Source organism: Egretta garzetta, unplaced genomic scaffold, assembly GCF_000687185.1.
Source record: "Egretta garzetta isolate BGI_Z169 unplaced genomic scaffold, ASM68718v1 scaffold447, whole genome shotgun sequence".
NCBI lineage: Eukaryota > Metazoa > Chordata > Aves > Pelecaniformes > Ardeidae > Egretta > Egretta garzetta.
The window spans coordinates 571568-587210 of record NW_009260397.1 but is presented as its reverse complement, the minus strand read 5'-3'; the positions used below and the strand labels follow the sequence as shown (position 1 = coordinate 587210).

The window sequence follows — 15643 nt, the reverse complement described above, 5'->3', positions numbered from 1 at the left end:
AAGAAATCCCACACAGCACTTCCAGGCCAAGAGGAATGGCTTAATGAAGGTAATTTCTAATTCCCCCTTACCTCTCGAGAGTATTCGCAAGTCCGCCCTGTCCTTTTGCACAGATCTTTATGTACAGGTATCCTTTGAATATCCTTTCTCAAGCAGTGAAACCCTTTCTCAGGACAATAAATCCTTGTAGCAGTAACCACTTAACCTTCCTTAAAAGCTCTCCGAAGCGTACCATACTATTCGATATTTGTACTGCTCTGCTCACGGAGATTAACCCATTGAAACTCATTATGTTTGAATTCACAGTACCAGAGGAATGCATAAGTAATCATTGACTAGGTCAAGAACCCACATCTTTTAAAATGCATATTTTAGCATCCACAAAGCACATGTATCACCAGGAGAATCATTCTGTGTTCTTGGATTCAGTTACTACATGGTGCAAATATGAGTTTTCCCACACTTCATCACTAGCTGTTAAGTTCTGATTAAGCAAATATGAGGTCATCTTAAGTAGAAGCACTCTCATCTCCACATGGTCATGTACCTTCATACCTCTTTTGCCTAACCAACTGGCACCCTTGTGGTTTAAAAAGAAACTGGATTTTAAGTGTGTGTCTGCCTTGCAGCTTAAACCCAGACACCCTGACAGGTTCAGCTGTGATTACATCTGTTGGGAATAACCTCTCTGCCAAGTGTGAGCGACTGCCTGCAACGCAAGGGCAGCAGATCAGCTACACACTACCTTGAGTTGTCGTTGGTTTTAGTTTGGATTCATACCAATGCCTGTTCTGTCACCCCTGCTCCCATAGCAGCATCCTCTGGCAGGAAGAATCACAGAGCAGGAAGATAGGGATGAAAAAAACCCTGCCCCCCATCACTAAACCTCACTAAAGCTTTGAAGTGACAATCCTACATGTCTGCTTGTGTCAAGAATAGAAGCACAGTTGCAGCTCAAAGGTTGCAGCTCACCTGCCTTTGAACGGTGTAGCATAAACCCCAGTAGCAACCCAGCTTCAAGGTGATGAGCTGCCTGAACTGTCTTTGGACTTTAAAGACTCAGCTACTAAAGCTTATGCCACTGCTGCTGTCCATGGCTTGCTAGAAATTTCAGGCCCATCTTGGAACACAAGAACTGAATGCCCATCCAGAATGCAGCACAGGCAAATCAGCTTGCCTGAAACTTGAACACAGCAGGGATTCAAGCCCACACGTTCTAAGCCTGATTTTTAGCCAGCAGGTTCTTCTGCAAACGCGGGATGAAGCAAAGTCTGCCTGGATGCCAGTCAGCACTGCTAGATGCTATCTTTTGACCCACCAGGATCAGTCAAGTGGTTAACATCTCAATTCCAAACCTGTCCAGTCCCTCTGCCCCACTCCAACCTTTGATACGCTGGATCCTTACTTACTTCAGAATGATGGTAGCTATACTACAATGACTCATTAACAAAGTTTGGCCTAGCTCCAAGAATAGAAGTTTTTGGGAACATGAGCCATATTTCCTCTGCTTAAAAATACATCTTCTTTTCTGTAATAGCAACTAAATAGAGTTCTATTTAAGAGTTCTATTTAACATTTACATTTGGCAAAATCAGTATTATAAAACATGAGTATTCCAGCCTTGAGATATTTGGAAGGGATTTAGCACGTGCGCAACTTTTAAAAAGGACTTTCAAATGTCCCTTTCAAGACATTGCATCAGGAGGGCAGGTCCCTTCCATTATATTGCTATTGTCCAAGAGATCTTGAACAAAAATGGGACCTTTCTGGAAGGTGGGTACTGGCACAGAAAATATTTTGCAGGCTCAGAAGGATTTGATGTATCTGCTGTTTCTACTGGCCAGTCTAAGTATACATTCAGGTTTCAGGCCATATTCAGTCAGTAACATGTACCACTCTCACTGTATCTAATTTATTGATGTGACACCCATGATGTTCCACAGAAAAGATTGTGACAGGAGCTGTTCCAAAACAACTACCCTCTGAAAAAGCAGACAGCATGGAAAGATATCTGCTCAAGGCCAATGCGGTCTCATCTGTGGCATGTTCTTACCAGCACAGAGCTGGAACAAGCTGGATGCTCCTCAGCAAGTTACTCTTTCACTTATGCACAAGTAGAGTTGAGGATGGGGTCATAGATAGTTATGAAACCTAAAGTTAGCGTTTCTGGTTCTGACAGGTGAATAGCTTGCTATGCACAGCTTGCGCTATGTACAACTACTTCATTTCAGTTGTACATAGTCTTTGGGAACTGTTAAGTATCTCTGTCTAGGCATTAATCTAATAGATTGTCCTGCTATAACTCAGCCTTGCATGTTCCAAGCAGCAAAGCCACACCTCAAACAGAAATACCATGGTTAATGCAGGGGCATTGCTGCCTTGTTAATCAAAACATCTCAACCCATTACAAAAAAAAGAAAAAAGTACCTCCTGCAGGCTTGCTACCTCTTGCCTTTTGTGATGTTCATGGCATGGTCATCTTTAACATTCTCCAAAAATTAGCATGCACGGTTACATTGAAACTTGAGCAACAGACTGTAATGTCCATTTGTTCCCTCTTCTAAAGGAATGCCTCTGTCGGTGTATGAAGAAATGCTTTCACAGCTCTTTTAATAGAACTTGCAGATACTGAAAAGTATCAGACAACCTGAAGGAACTTCTGGGTGGTTTTTGTTTCCTCCCCCACCCCCTATTGATTTTTTCCACAGGAATTTCATGAAGCAACACCAGCAACTATTGACACAACACAGACCATGCAATGACATTTGCTGTGCAGACTCCTCCTTTTTATGGCAGAGCATGCAATCCAAGGTCTTGATTTCCTGATGTTTTTACTAATGCATTGCATTATTGGAATAGAAACTGTTATAAGTTGTCCTAATTTTGCAGGTTAGCTATTTTTTCCGTGAGAAAGTCTTTTCCCTCTAACAGAGCAATGTTGCAATCCAATACTACCTGAATGTAAGCATCAAATAGTATCTTGAGTGCCCCGTAACATGGAGATGTTAATAAGCATGTAAAGCTTCTTCCCACTAAATAACAGCTTCCTTTCTGACCCCTTGGCTCCACCCTTCCATGTTTAAGGCAACCCATGGAAGTTAAGTACCAGCTGCACAGGTAGCAGGTAGTCCTAATTTAAGTGAAACACCACATAAGAAACACGGATGCAAAAAAGAGATCGCTCCTGAAAAAGCCCTGGAAAACAAAGTACTAGGGGAGACTCTTAGAGAAAAGGTACTTTAGGAACTGGAAAATTTGCCTAGTATGCAATACATCAAATTGGCTTAAGAGCAGGGACCAACAGTTGACTTTCAGAGCTGAAACTAAATAAGCAGATGTTTGTCCACAACCAAAGCACCTCTTTCCCCTCCAGCGAGAGTTCCTTCCACTATAACGCACCTGCTCGAAGAGGAGGAACCCACTAAACTCAAGTCTGGTTTCCTGTAATCATCCACAGGTGCATGCTCCTCCCTGGGGCAAAGGTAAGCAAAATGAAAGATAACTGGTAAACAGGGAGGCTTATTAAACCTTGCTTGCCAGCCACATGGCCTGGTTCTATTCTTCTTACCCACACAGGCAGCTGAAGTAGTGTTACTGGGACAGTGTTGTGGCGTGACGGCTGACAAGGCTCCTTGGTGGTTGGAGGCGTTGTTGATGGCTGTGCAGAAGGAACAGCAATTTACTTTCAACAAAGACCACTGGGATGCATTTCAAGGGGGAAAGTTTTGATAAAGCCTTTTGAGGTTGAACTTTTCTTACATCAAGGATTCATGCCACTGGCATATTAATAAAATTGTTATGATCTGATTCTTGTAAAGTGGCTATAATCCTAATTATATTCCAGATGTAGAAAAGATATAAATCTAAAAGAGATGATGATTTGACCATGGTATAGGATACTCAAATGGATTATGACTGGTGTACTGATATATAGATTATAGCTTAGGTTATAAGAAGGGTTAGTGCAAAAAGCTCTTTGGTGAGTTTTCCTCGAGAGGATATTTCTGTATCTTGTGTCATCTTGTTCTGCCTGACAAAGAGTATGCATGCATGAAAGAAGTAACAGCTTACTAGTGGTATTCTGTTTTGTAAGAGCACTTTCCTGATTTTGCTAATAAAGGATGTTAACCCTTATTTCCTATTTTCTATTCCAATGGCTTTCTGTAACAACTCAGTATGCCAAAGTGAGCATAACGACAGTAACAAAGACCAATTCATTAAACCTTATCTCATTTCAAGTCCTATCTGACAATCAGTGCTAACCTTCCTCTCCTCCTTTCCAGAAAAGGGTGACTGTTCAAGGTCTGTCTTCTTATCACTTGTCCTTGATTCGTTATCTTTCTGCTACCTAGACTCAGTCTTTACGGATAAATTTTATGTTAAGCTCCACAGTTTCCAAAACTTACACCATTCTGTACCACTTATTTATCAGCTTTACGAAGCCCTTTCATCTTTGCAAAGCCTTTCTGTCAGGCCACCAAAGGGGCTGTGTTCTTGCAGCTAATAGACCTGCCTTTCCCCGCAGCAGCCAGCAATCGGCTCAGCAACACAGCCCCATAGGGCTTCCCCTCAACCTCACCATCCTGGAATAAAAGAGGGGAGAGGGATACCAAGTGAAGAGGTGGGGAAAGAAAAGGGAACAACATGGGGGAAAAAAGAAAGGGTTTAAATAACGTTATTGCCATTGCAGGTAACTACTTATTTTATAGACCGTAGAGCATCTGGACAGGGAAAAAACCCCCAATGAATCAAACAAAACCCCTAGATTCCAAAATAATAAATGAACTCAAGACTGCCTTCACTGAAGAGATTTCCACAGACTTCAGTGGAACTTGGAAAAGAGCTCAGTTTCCAACTGAAATATTTTACTTACATAAATTCACCTGCTTTTCTAAATCAAGATTTACAGATAGATGCGTGCCTTAATTGCCACAGAGCTGGTTTGAATAACTTCACCTCTCCTGGAATAGCCATGATCTGACTCCTACTTGTTGTGGGCAGATGGATCAGGAAATGCAGCCTAGGACTGGGACTTTGTGCTCGTCCTGGATAGCCCACCTTTGGCATGTTAGAAGGCTTCAGCACAAACAAAACAGCTATATGGGGACCAAGTGGATTTTCAGTGGGGGATGTTATACCTTTTCCACTAGAGGAGTAACCAGAGCTGCTGGATTCAGCTTTAGCAATCAGCATGAGATGGAAGTACCATAGCATAAGAGATAGCCAAGAGCAGGAACAGGTCTTTGTTTTCCAAGTACACGTAGGAGAGGGCAATTCTTTTTGTTCTTGTAATGAGCACACAGTGCTGTTCTGGTCCTTCATGGGTCTAAGTATTCATTTTTCTGTGCAGAATCATGCCTTCTCACACGAATACAGTTACCCTCAATAGTTCCTTGCACCAGAAGTTTCTTTACAAAGAATTAAATGTGGCCTGCTTGGTTTATTTCAGGACATTCCTTTCTGTTTCACAGGCCAGTTTCCCCATACACAACTAATCCCCTGACGCGCTCTGCTGAGTGCTCTCCCTGCTCTGCATTAGGAGGTCCGCTCTCTCCCACATCACTGCCCTTCCATTCCGCTTCTGGAAGACACCCCCAGCATCATCCCACTGCCCCTGCAGCTTTTCTGGCTCTGCACCTGCCTCCTGGCCTTCCCCCTCGCTGGCAGGTAAGAAACCTGCAAGTGCTTGATCTCCTATCCCAATAGGGTCTGCATTTTCCAAGTTACCACTTTAGAAGCACAGAATGATGTGGAAACGAGGTATGAAAGATCTATGGATTTCAGCCCACTTCTTAGACCCAGCTTTCTCTGAAGAGGACTACTTGCCAGAATTAAGTACGAATTTCTCATCTGCAGGAACCCATGAAATCTGCCTTCCAGTGTTTGTATAGCTCTGACCTCTCTGGTAGTTCTGAGAGTCTTTCCTCTGCCAGATTGCTATAGCAGCATGCCATGTCATTCATACTACATGCAAAACCAGGTTCAAATTGTGACTCAGTCTTACACACCAAGACTGTGACTCAGACCTTACATACCAACCTTTCCACAGACCTTTTCAACCAAATAAGTCGTGAAGACCAATATCAAGTTGGGTGGTAGATAGGGTATCTTCAAAAGGTTGGATGGGCCATGCAGAAGTTAAATAGCTTGCCCAGTGACCTGACTGAGATCCCAGGTCACTAGACTCCCAGATTTTTTTCTCTGATCTCAGCCTTTGTCCGAAAACCCAATTCCTCTTGAAACCCACAGCTCATGCAATGCTGACGCTATTGACCCACAGCGTTAAGTAGCTCCCCTGAAGGGTGAATCGGCAGCTGTTTGGATTGCCTGGACAGAGACCCTGCTGCCTGTGACCTGGCCTTCATTAACAGAGAGAAACCAAAGCCAAGACAGTAGATCAAGACCTGGCAATCCCTATAAAAGAGAAACACTTGGTCTTCAAACCTAAGCCTGAAGGCTTGTGAACAAAGGTACACTTTAATAAAGTATGATTAAAGAGCTGTAAAGGTAGGTAATAAAGGGAAAGGAACAACTCCTCTATTTCACACCCCAATCCAACCAAAATATGGAGATAAGATAAAATGGCACTCTTTACTCACTACTTTAAAAGCTCTGTTCTCCCTGGGTGCAGTTTACCTTCTCCCAGTGACACCAAAAGAAGCCGCTTCTGCCTTGCTCTCTTGCCCCTTATTCCTCAAGGGATCCCCGCAGCAGGGATTTCAAAAGCAAGATTGGTCACACAGAGCAGAGTGGCGGCAAGACTTTATATCTGGGAGTGGTCAGAATGGCAGGGTGATGTAATGAAGTCGTATCTTTGAGCAGTAAAGGCATGACACCCTTCCCCCTCCCTGTCCCTGAAGAATTGCTGGCTCACAGGGCAAGCTGAGAACAGAGTGGTCAGACACTCTGTGCTGTACTTTCTCACGGTAAAGGGAACAGCATAGAGGGTGGAGAGCAAGGAAAGATCAGACTTGAATGGAGACAATACTTTGATGTTGGGTAGTCCCAGGAGTGAATCCATAACTGGCAAAGTTGTTTCTTCCCTTTTCTTCATGCACTGAACAATGCTCTGCCAGTTGCTGGTTTGGCCCGTGGCACAAGCTCTGACAGCAAGGACACCCTCTGCATTAGAGCACTGTTGCCCCCATACCCCACCCTGTTAGGGAAAATCCCATTCCTGCACTCTTCGAAGTTAGCTGATGCTGGAGCGCTGCCCAGCTCCATGGCCATAGGGGCTGGGAGATCTGTGGAGGAGAAGGAACTTGCATCCTGTAAAAGGTGGTGTCCAGGACACTGACCTGGGAAGTTCTCGAGAAGCACATCCTTCCCTTCTCCATCAGAGGAAGTCTTGTAGCCTGTAAATGGAGAGGAAATCTCTCAAGGATGTACTGGTGCTCTCCAAAGGGAAGAGAATTCATTTTCAACTTCCTTCATTACAGTTTTGTTGATCTTTCACTGAAGGGCTTGTTTGACCATGAAAAGCCACCTCATACATTAGGACAAGGTTTGACTGATTCAGAGCTTTAAAATTAAGTATCAAGTATCTCTGGAATAGCAGGATAAAGGAGATACAAACTCTAACAGAAGATGTGTGTGTGTCTTCTCAGCTGAGGCAACTGAAAAGTGCAGGAGCCATCCCAGGCTTTCACAAAGTGGAATTCATAGAGCTACTGTCACCTACCAGCAACGGCACCAAGATCTGCAGGATCATGCAACAGCAGCCAAATAAATGCCACCAGCATTCATAGACTCAAAATCCTGCACTGACAGGAACGTCCGTGGCTAGTACTTAGGTTTGGGTGGGGAAGGGAGATGTGGGAATGACTTGCAAGCAGAGCTGCATGTGCAACGCATAGTGAACTGGACTGAAGAATGATCTTACTTTCTCCCCTTCCTAGGTTAATTTTCAACCAGAGATCTCCCTGTCCTCTTCACATAACACTGTGCCAGCCTGAGTAAGGGACCTATTTAAAACACTGTAAGGAGTGTTCCTGTACACCAAATCATAGTCCGAATCCCATTTACCCTAAGGAATGGGACTGTTTTGATAATGTTAAGGGACTCAAAAGCAGGTGCATAACTGCAGTACTGCATTCTGCTCTGGAGCCCTCAGCACAAGAAGGACATGGAACTCTTGGAGCGAGTCCAGAGGAGGGCTACTAAAATGATTTGAGGGTTGGAGCACCTCTCCTATGAGGACAGGCTGAGAGAGTTGGGGTTGTTCAGCCTGGAGAAGAGAAGGCTGCGGGGAGACCTGATTGCGGCCTTCCAGTGCTTAAAGGGAACCTATAGGAAAGATGGGGAAAATCTTTTTAGTGGAGACAGCTGTGACAGGACAAGGGGTAATGGTTTTAAACTGAAGCAGAGTAGGTTTAGACTGGATATGAGGAAGAAATTCTTTACAGTGAGGGTGGTGCAACACTGGAAGGGGTTGCCCAGAGAGGTAGTGGAGGCCCCATCCCCGGAAACATTCAAGGCCAGGTTGGACGGGGCTCTAAGCAACCTTGATCTAATTAGTGGTGTCCCTACTCACTGTAGGGGGGTTGGACTAGATGATCTCTAGGGGCCCCTTCCAACCCAAAACATTCTATGATTCTATGATAACTGAGTTAGATCCTCTTCTAACTGCTGAGGAAGGCTGCATAAGAGTTTTTCTTTAGAACTAGGATAAACGAGCTTTCCCTTACACATGTAAGATTTGCTCACTATTTTTGCACTCCCCTGCAAATTACATAAGCATGATCTCAATAAAGCACTCCTTCTTGTTCTGTTGCTTTGGAGAGAGCTTTGGAGCTGTTGGGATCAAAACAGAAACAATTAACAATGAATTGCTCTGATATCCTTATCCAAGGAAGAAACCTGCTCCCCTGGCAGGCACTTTTCAGCACGACCACAACTGCAACAGACCTGTCCATCCCAGGGAAAGCTCCCCATTTGCTCAAGGTGCAGCATGTCTTTTACAGGATAGCTTGGAGACAGTGTAAGCATGCCAGGTGGGTGGCAGAGCAAGCTCTAACCAAATTGTAAGCACAAAGAGGAGGAACAGAGTCATAATAGGTCCCTTCCCGTGTTTGTCCACTGATACTTATAGTAAGAGAGGGACTGTGTAAAGCTGCCTACCAAACAACAGCCTCCAGTACTTGCCGCATCTACAAGGAAGATCCCCAAACTCCAAAACCTGTCCAGATTGCCAAATTCTTATCATCACCACAAACATTTTTACTACTACTTAACAGCATTTTTAAGCTAGTATCAGATCCAGGGAGCCTCACAGGCTGACATGAGAAAAGCATTCATATCCTCACTTGAGAGGCAGGACAAGAGACAATCTTGCCCAGGGCTTCAGAGCAGGTCAGTGCCCAGCCCGGAATAAGGAATCTTACCCCCAGATTCCTTTAAGCGTGTTGCTAGAGATGACCTCTCTTTCCTGTCATGTGTCCAATATATACAGTAAATCCAGATGCCATTGGAAGTGGCAAGTGCAGAGGCTGACAGTGACCTATCTGCACAGCGCCTGCAGCTCCATGGGCTGTTGTTTTCACTGTTTCTCATGTTTTTCCCCCACTGTAAACAGGAAATGAATAAAACATGAAGGTAGCTCCGTTTCCTTGTGAAAAATGACAGCAGATTAGAGTGCAGCCGAGGAACCGGGGAGAAGTTCAAAGTGTTTGCCACTTAATGGAAAACTTACGGATTATTATATAAAGTTGTTGGGTGACTAATTGCTGTTAAAGTCTAACCAAAGCAAGAGGGCCCTAAAACCAGAGGAGCAAGGACTTTTCCCAGGAAGAGCCAAGGTCCACTATACAGACCTCCACAAATCTTTTTTCCATTCTGCCTAAGAATCAGTGGGACTTGGAGACGTGAGGCTCAGAAGTTATTCCTGTGCATGACCCAAGGCACCAGCCAAACTTCACCTTGGGAGAGCTGTACTTCTCAGGAAGCCTCACAACTTCTTGTCCCTTTCTCAGCAGTTTCTGCTGCAGGATCAGCTCTACTACTCTTGAAGCAACAAATGAAGCCTCTCAGCATAAAATTCAGCACATCCTGGTGATCCAGAATCAGTCCTGGGTTACCTTAGTATGGCAAGTTTTCAACTGGACCACTTAGCAGCTCCTTAGCAGCCCCATACCAGAGTCAGGGTTGCAGCCTCTCAGAGAGGGATGGGGCAAAATGGCAGAGACAAGCAGCAGTGCAGCCATCCCCAGATCTGTTATCCCCACTTGCCAGCTGGCATCCCCAGGCCTGTTGGTGCCTGCCTCCACCACTGCACACTGCAGGGCCCCTCAGCTGACACCGTGGTGGGAATCAACCCGTCTCTGAGGGTGCTGCAGGAGCAGAGAGCCAGTGATGGCTGTTCAGGTGCTGCATGGGAAGAATTTTCACTGAGTCCCCGAGAAGGCTTTAGATAAAGTGCTAATTTGCAGTGAGTGTGCAGGGGTTATGTACTTTCTGCCTACACCTCCAGCAGTCTCCAGAGGGCAAGCCCATCTCTGGGACAAACACCCAGAAACAACAGTTTCATGGGCTAGGGAGCTCAGATTTACTCCAGGACCCTTTTCCCTGCTGTGGGCAGGTGAGGAGGGTGCCCAGGAGCAGTACAGATAATTCATATAGCACTACATGGGAAGGTCACATGCTGTGCCAGACAGCTCATACTGTAAGTGAGAAGCTGGACTTACATCTGTTTTATTCCCAATGCCTCTCAGCACCTCACACACTCTGTTTGCTCCCCAGAATGACAGCCTTGAGAAATAAATGGATTTCCCTGTCTAGAGATGTCACTCCAGGGAGCTCCAAGTAATCCCCTAGTTCTTCAGGCTCACAGTTAGTCCAGTTAAGATCTGGGAAATACAGTTCATCTCTGTGTGGCCATCTGCAACCCAACAGCTTTGACCTTAAGAGAGAAACTCACAGTACAGATTTAATCTTGGTGAAAACATTCTTGAGCCATAGCTCATATGTGGGATGGACACTATTGTACAATGGGGCAGGCTCCAGTCACAGCCCACACTTCAGCAAAGCAGTCAAGCATTTTCATCTTCCGCCAGCCCAAGGGTATACACTGAAATCACTGGGTGATTCTCTGGTTTCACAGGATGGTGGTCACAAAGTTCATACAAAAGAAGAGCACAGAGACAGGAGCCTGTCCTCAACACCCTCTGCATCTGAGTGCAGAAACCTGGCATGCTTGATGCTCGTAGCATCTACTCCTCTGGGCAGAGCATAACATAGGACTGTGGAAAAGATAAGTGGTCAAACACCAATAGGTTTCCTGTCCTGAGAGAGGCAACCTGCTATCAGGAGAACAAGACTCACATCTCAAGTACAGCTCCCAAAACCCTAGATGGGAGAAGAGTACCTAGCTGGTTTAGCTGCCCCCCTGCCCAGCTTTCTTTTGGTGCTGCAAAGGGCACCAGAGATTGCTGTTGCTTTTGAGATATCAGAATCAAAATCCTCTGCCTCAAAGCTCTTGCGACCCGTCTTGGAAATTGTGAATGGGCCAGCTGGGCTGGAGGCAGGGAGGTAGAGACTGTACCAACACGGCTCCTGGGAAGACCCACTTGCCATGTCTTTGGGAAGAGCACGCATGCCGCAGAGGCTGGACACACAGCACTGCACAGCGACCAAGCTTGCACATGAGCTTGGCCCCATTAGCCATCCTCCTCCATCCTGCACAAATGGGCTGCTCTGCATTTGCTCCACAGCCTCTCTGCATTGGGATGGGTCAGATGCTGGACATTTTCCCAGAGCCCACACCTGCTGCCATTTCCACTGCCAGTGGGAATCACAGATCCCTTTACCACGTTTCAACCTGATCTCTGGGGAAGGCTTTGTTTGTTTTGCCAATGTGCCAGGGCTGCAAATTAGCTGGCAGAGCAGGCAGCAGGCCAGTCACACCTGCATGGCACAGCACAAAGGGACATGAGTGAGCAACCTGATTTTAACCCTCCCTTATCAACCTGGGAACCCTGTCCACTGCTCACAGGCAGGGAGAAATGGCAGCGGATGGGAAATCACGGGCATTTCTCTGGCTCTGCACTCTCGAAGATCAGGGCATCTCCCACAGGTCAAAAGGAGGGGTACTACAAACATAGGCACTCCCTAATTTACAAGAGCCACAGCAGCCAGTTGGGGGAAACAGACCTTGGGGACTCAACAGGGCTGCTCCCCCATGAGGGGTCCCATGGCCAGAACTCCACTTTGAGCTCCAGTGGCAGGCCTGTGCAGAGACAGAAGACTAGATAAAAGAGAATTTTTTTTTTTTTTTTTTTTTTTTTTTAAGAGAGCAGGAAGGAGTAGGGAAGAGAGGCAGAGTCCAGGGCTCAGTCCGGCTGTTCAGATCTGAGGCTACCAGAATCGCTGGCTGCTCTTGAAAGGGCTTCCTGCCCCACGCCACCCTGGCTGCCTCGCTGGCCTCTGCCACAGAGATCCCACCAGCCTTGAGCTAATTTGGGCTCATGGGGGAGAGCACAGAAACACAATGACAGGAATGAAAAGCAATGGGGAGGATGACACCCAGGAGAATCATCCTTCTCAAGGAACAACATTATATCAAAGGGAAGATGTGACGACTGGGAAGTGCCTTTTGTAAAACCCACAACTGAGCCAAATCCTGCAGTTTTTACATGTTGGTCCCCCAGGAACCCCATCATGAAGACTGCCCCAAAAGGGGACCCCTACGCCAGGTCAGGCCACGTGCTGCACATACAGCAGTAATGCGCCCACCGCACAGTCACTGTTTGCCCTGTGTGCATGCTTTTTAATGACAGTTTTTGTTTGCGAAGCATCTCTTACAGAAAAGGCAAATTGCATTACTCTCAGCTTATTAAAATCACACTCAGAGTTTCTCAACTGCTAATTACATCCAGGCAGCAGTGTCACTGTAATTAAAGCTGGGACGCACGTTTGGGGAGCTGGGAGCTCAGCTGTCGCACAACCCCTTCCCTGCACCGCTCTAACCAGACAGGCCAGCCAGAGCCAGGCTCAGCTGCCACAATGAGCTCAGCCCTGCCCAGGCCTTGACCCCCTCTGATACCCAGGCACAGCCACTGCCGTGCACCGATGGGAGATGGTGCATATAAGGCCAAGCACCTCCTTAGCACAGGGGAACGAGTCCTCTGCACCAAACCTCCCCAGGTTACAGCTGGGCACCTGCATTGACTGCTGCACGGGCAGGGGCTGGCTGAAGGGAAATGCGTAGCCCTGCGATTACGGTGCTGAGGCTTGGGCAGCAAAAGGGGGTGTACTCCTGTTTCTGCTGCTGAAGGATTGCAATAAATAACACTGCCTGTCTGAGCCTCCATTTTGTTGCATCTAAAACAGAGGGTTTGTGCTTTCCTGTTTATTAAGGGGCTCTGGGGACAAACTGCAGAAAGGACTCTTGCTGGCACCCATCGCACACAAACACTTTAAAGCCTGGGGCACACCAACAGACTTGGGACTGAATTACACAGGGAAGGTCTGAAACCCTAGGGACTCTTGAGTCCCAAAGAACTGAGAGAAAGCAACAAAGGAGCTTACAGACCTGTGAGAAGCTGGGAGCTCACTGGAGAACAAATCCTGCCTCTGCAACCACTCGGTCTCAGGAGAAGAGTAGTAAACTGCAGGTGTGCAAACAGCCGTGCAGGCAGCACAGCGGAACACCTGCCCTGAGCTCAGGCACCTCCGAAACAGAGCTCTCCAGAGCACAGCTGGGACCAATTAAGCTTCGGGCAAGTGCAGGCTTGACACCAACACTGACCTCCCGCTGCCGAGGGGATGCTTTGGCGAATACCACCTCCAGGAAGATGGAGCACTAATTAGGGAAAGCAGATAAACACTGCATCTATTTCAAGATGAGTTTCCTTCCCACTGAAACCCTCGCAGTTTCAGTGCGCAGCAGGATGCAAACACATCCTTAAATTACTTCCTGGAGGTCCGGTTTCAAAGATCAGTCCCTTCAAAAGCAATGACTGTGCCCAGATCAATAGCAACCCCGGGAGAGCCCTGGAAGTGCCAGCTGCAAAATCACTGAGCTATCACTACAGCCAGTTACCTACCAGATGCTAAGGGGCAATTCTACCTTTTCACATTTGAAAAGGCTACTGAGACTTCCTAAGCAATCAGGCTTACTTAAGGACCAAGAAAAAAATAAATAAGTAGGAAAATTTACATTTCAGAAAGAGCACGATGTGCCTGGGCAATATATCCTGGAGAGGCAAACCTCCAGAGCTTCACGGGGAGCAAAGCAGCAGATACTGTTCACAAGCAAATAGGAGCAGAGCTCAGACTCCTAGATGTGATCCTGAGAACAAGAATATATTCATCTGCTCCTCAAATGATTTTACTACTAACTCCTGGAAGCCTCTAATAAGAAGTTCTGGGAAGCAGGTATCAGATAATAATTTTTAATCCAATACAAGTTACAAGTGAAGAACAAATGATCAAAACTTCATGCGGAAAAAGCTGAGCAGGGTGCCCTATGGATGCTAGAGGCAGCACATTCAATATATTTACTTGTGGCCCAGTAATGAAATGGCAGAAGATAACATATGGAGCTAGCAAAGGACATCAGGAAAATTGCAAAGAGCTTGTGGAAAACTTGAAGGCATCTGTAAAATAGGGCAAATAAGAGCAGACGAAATTCGATACAGAGAAACATGTAATGCCTGCTGTGATAAACCAATATGAAGGATAGATGTATACTGATGGGTTTGAGTTAGCAGCTCTTTTCACCACCATTAAATATCTTGTACAGATCTGTGAAAAAGTGCAGCAAGAAGGAAGCAAGAATTTGTTACCTCCTGATTCATCCCCTCTTATTTAGAGCTTATAAATGAAACTGGGTCTGTAAAGAGGAAAAGTATTCCTTTGAAAAAGGATAAAGAGGACAGAGGCAAAGTTAAGAATCAAAGCTGGCAAACCAAGCTACAGCTATAAAAGCTTTTTGAAAAAAATAATAGCTTAGTACATGGAATGTAAGAAATGGCATAACACAAATATTATGCCCAACAACCTATGCTTATATTGAAAACCAAAGTGTTTTACGGTCTAGGGCATTCACTTAAGTAAAGCTAACTGCAGGTCCCCTTGGAATAGCATTGAAATCTATCCAAATAGGAGAATTCCAGTTCTGACAGAGGTTGGTATTTTCGTCCCTTAAAACACGTGTACAGTGTCAGAGCATACCACGGGAACACAATGACTGAAAAGCAAAGGCAGGAGTCCCGAGAGCTTCAAGCCTTCCTCTCCCTACCTGGAGCTTCTGGCAGCATAATATCACCCAGCCTCGTCTCACATCCAGCCTCCAAACAGAGTCGCTCTCCCCACTCCATCCACCCCGCAGACACACCTGCGCGCTGCAATCCTACCTGGAGCTAAGTGGGATTTTCCATGCAGGCGGTGCGGCATCTCAGGGGTCCTCCCAGCACATCCCTGCCTGGCCCAGGGCTTGGCGCCTGGCCCAGGGAGAGGAGAGCCTCTTCTCCAGAGCAGCCGGGCTGTTCCCCTGTGGGTGAGAGGCTGGGTCAATCCCAGTTCTTGTACTGGGCACTAGATGGCACAGATGGGAGGAAATTCAAAGGTAGCCAGCTTGTGGTCTGGGGCGTTTCGTACAAGGGGGTCTGCCAGTTGTCCAAAGGAGTGGCTGCCATGGGGGATG

At 46.3% G+C, this 15643-nt stretch overlaps 1 protein-coding gene across 2 annotated transcripts in view; it reads right to left on the bottom strand.

Annotated features, from left to right (window-relative positions):
- GGT1 (gamma-glutamyltransferase 1) overlaps window positions 1-15643 on the bottom strand; it is a 45648-nt gene that overhangs the window by 18769 nt on the left and 11236 nt on the right. The window contains exon 1 of one of the 2 annotated variants that reach the window (XM_035898568.1): window positions 15354-15421. The exons of the other annotated variant lie outside the window; for it this stretch is intronic. The gene's annotated coding sequence lies outside the window, so the exon portion shown is untranslated. Of the gene's footprint in view, window positions 1-15353; window positions 15422-15643 lie in introns of those variants that run through there. 2 annotated transcript variants of the gene reach the window in all.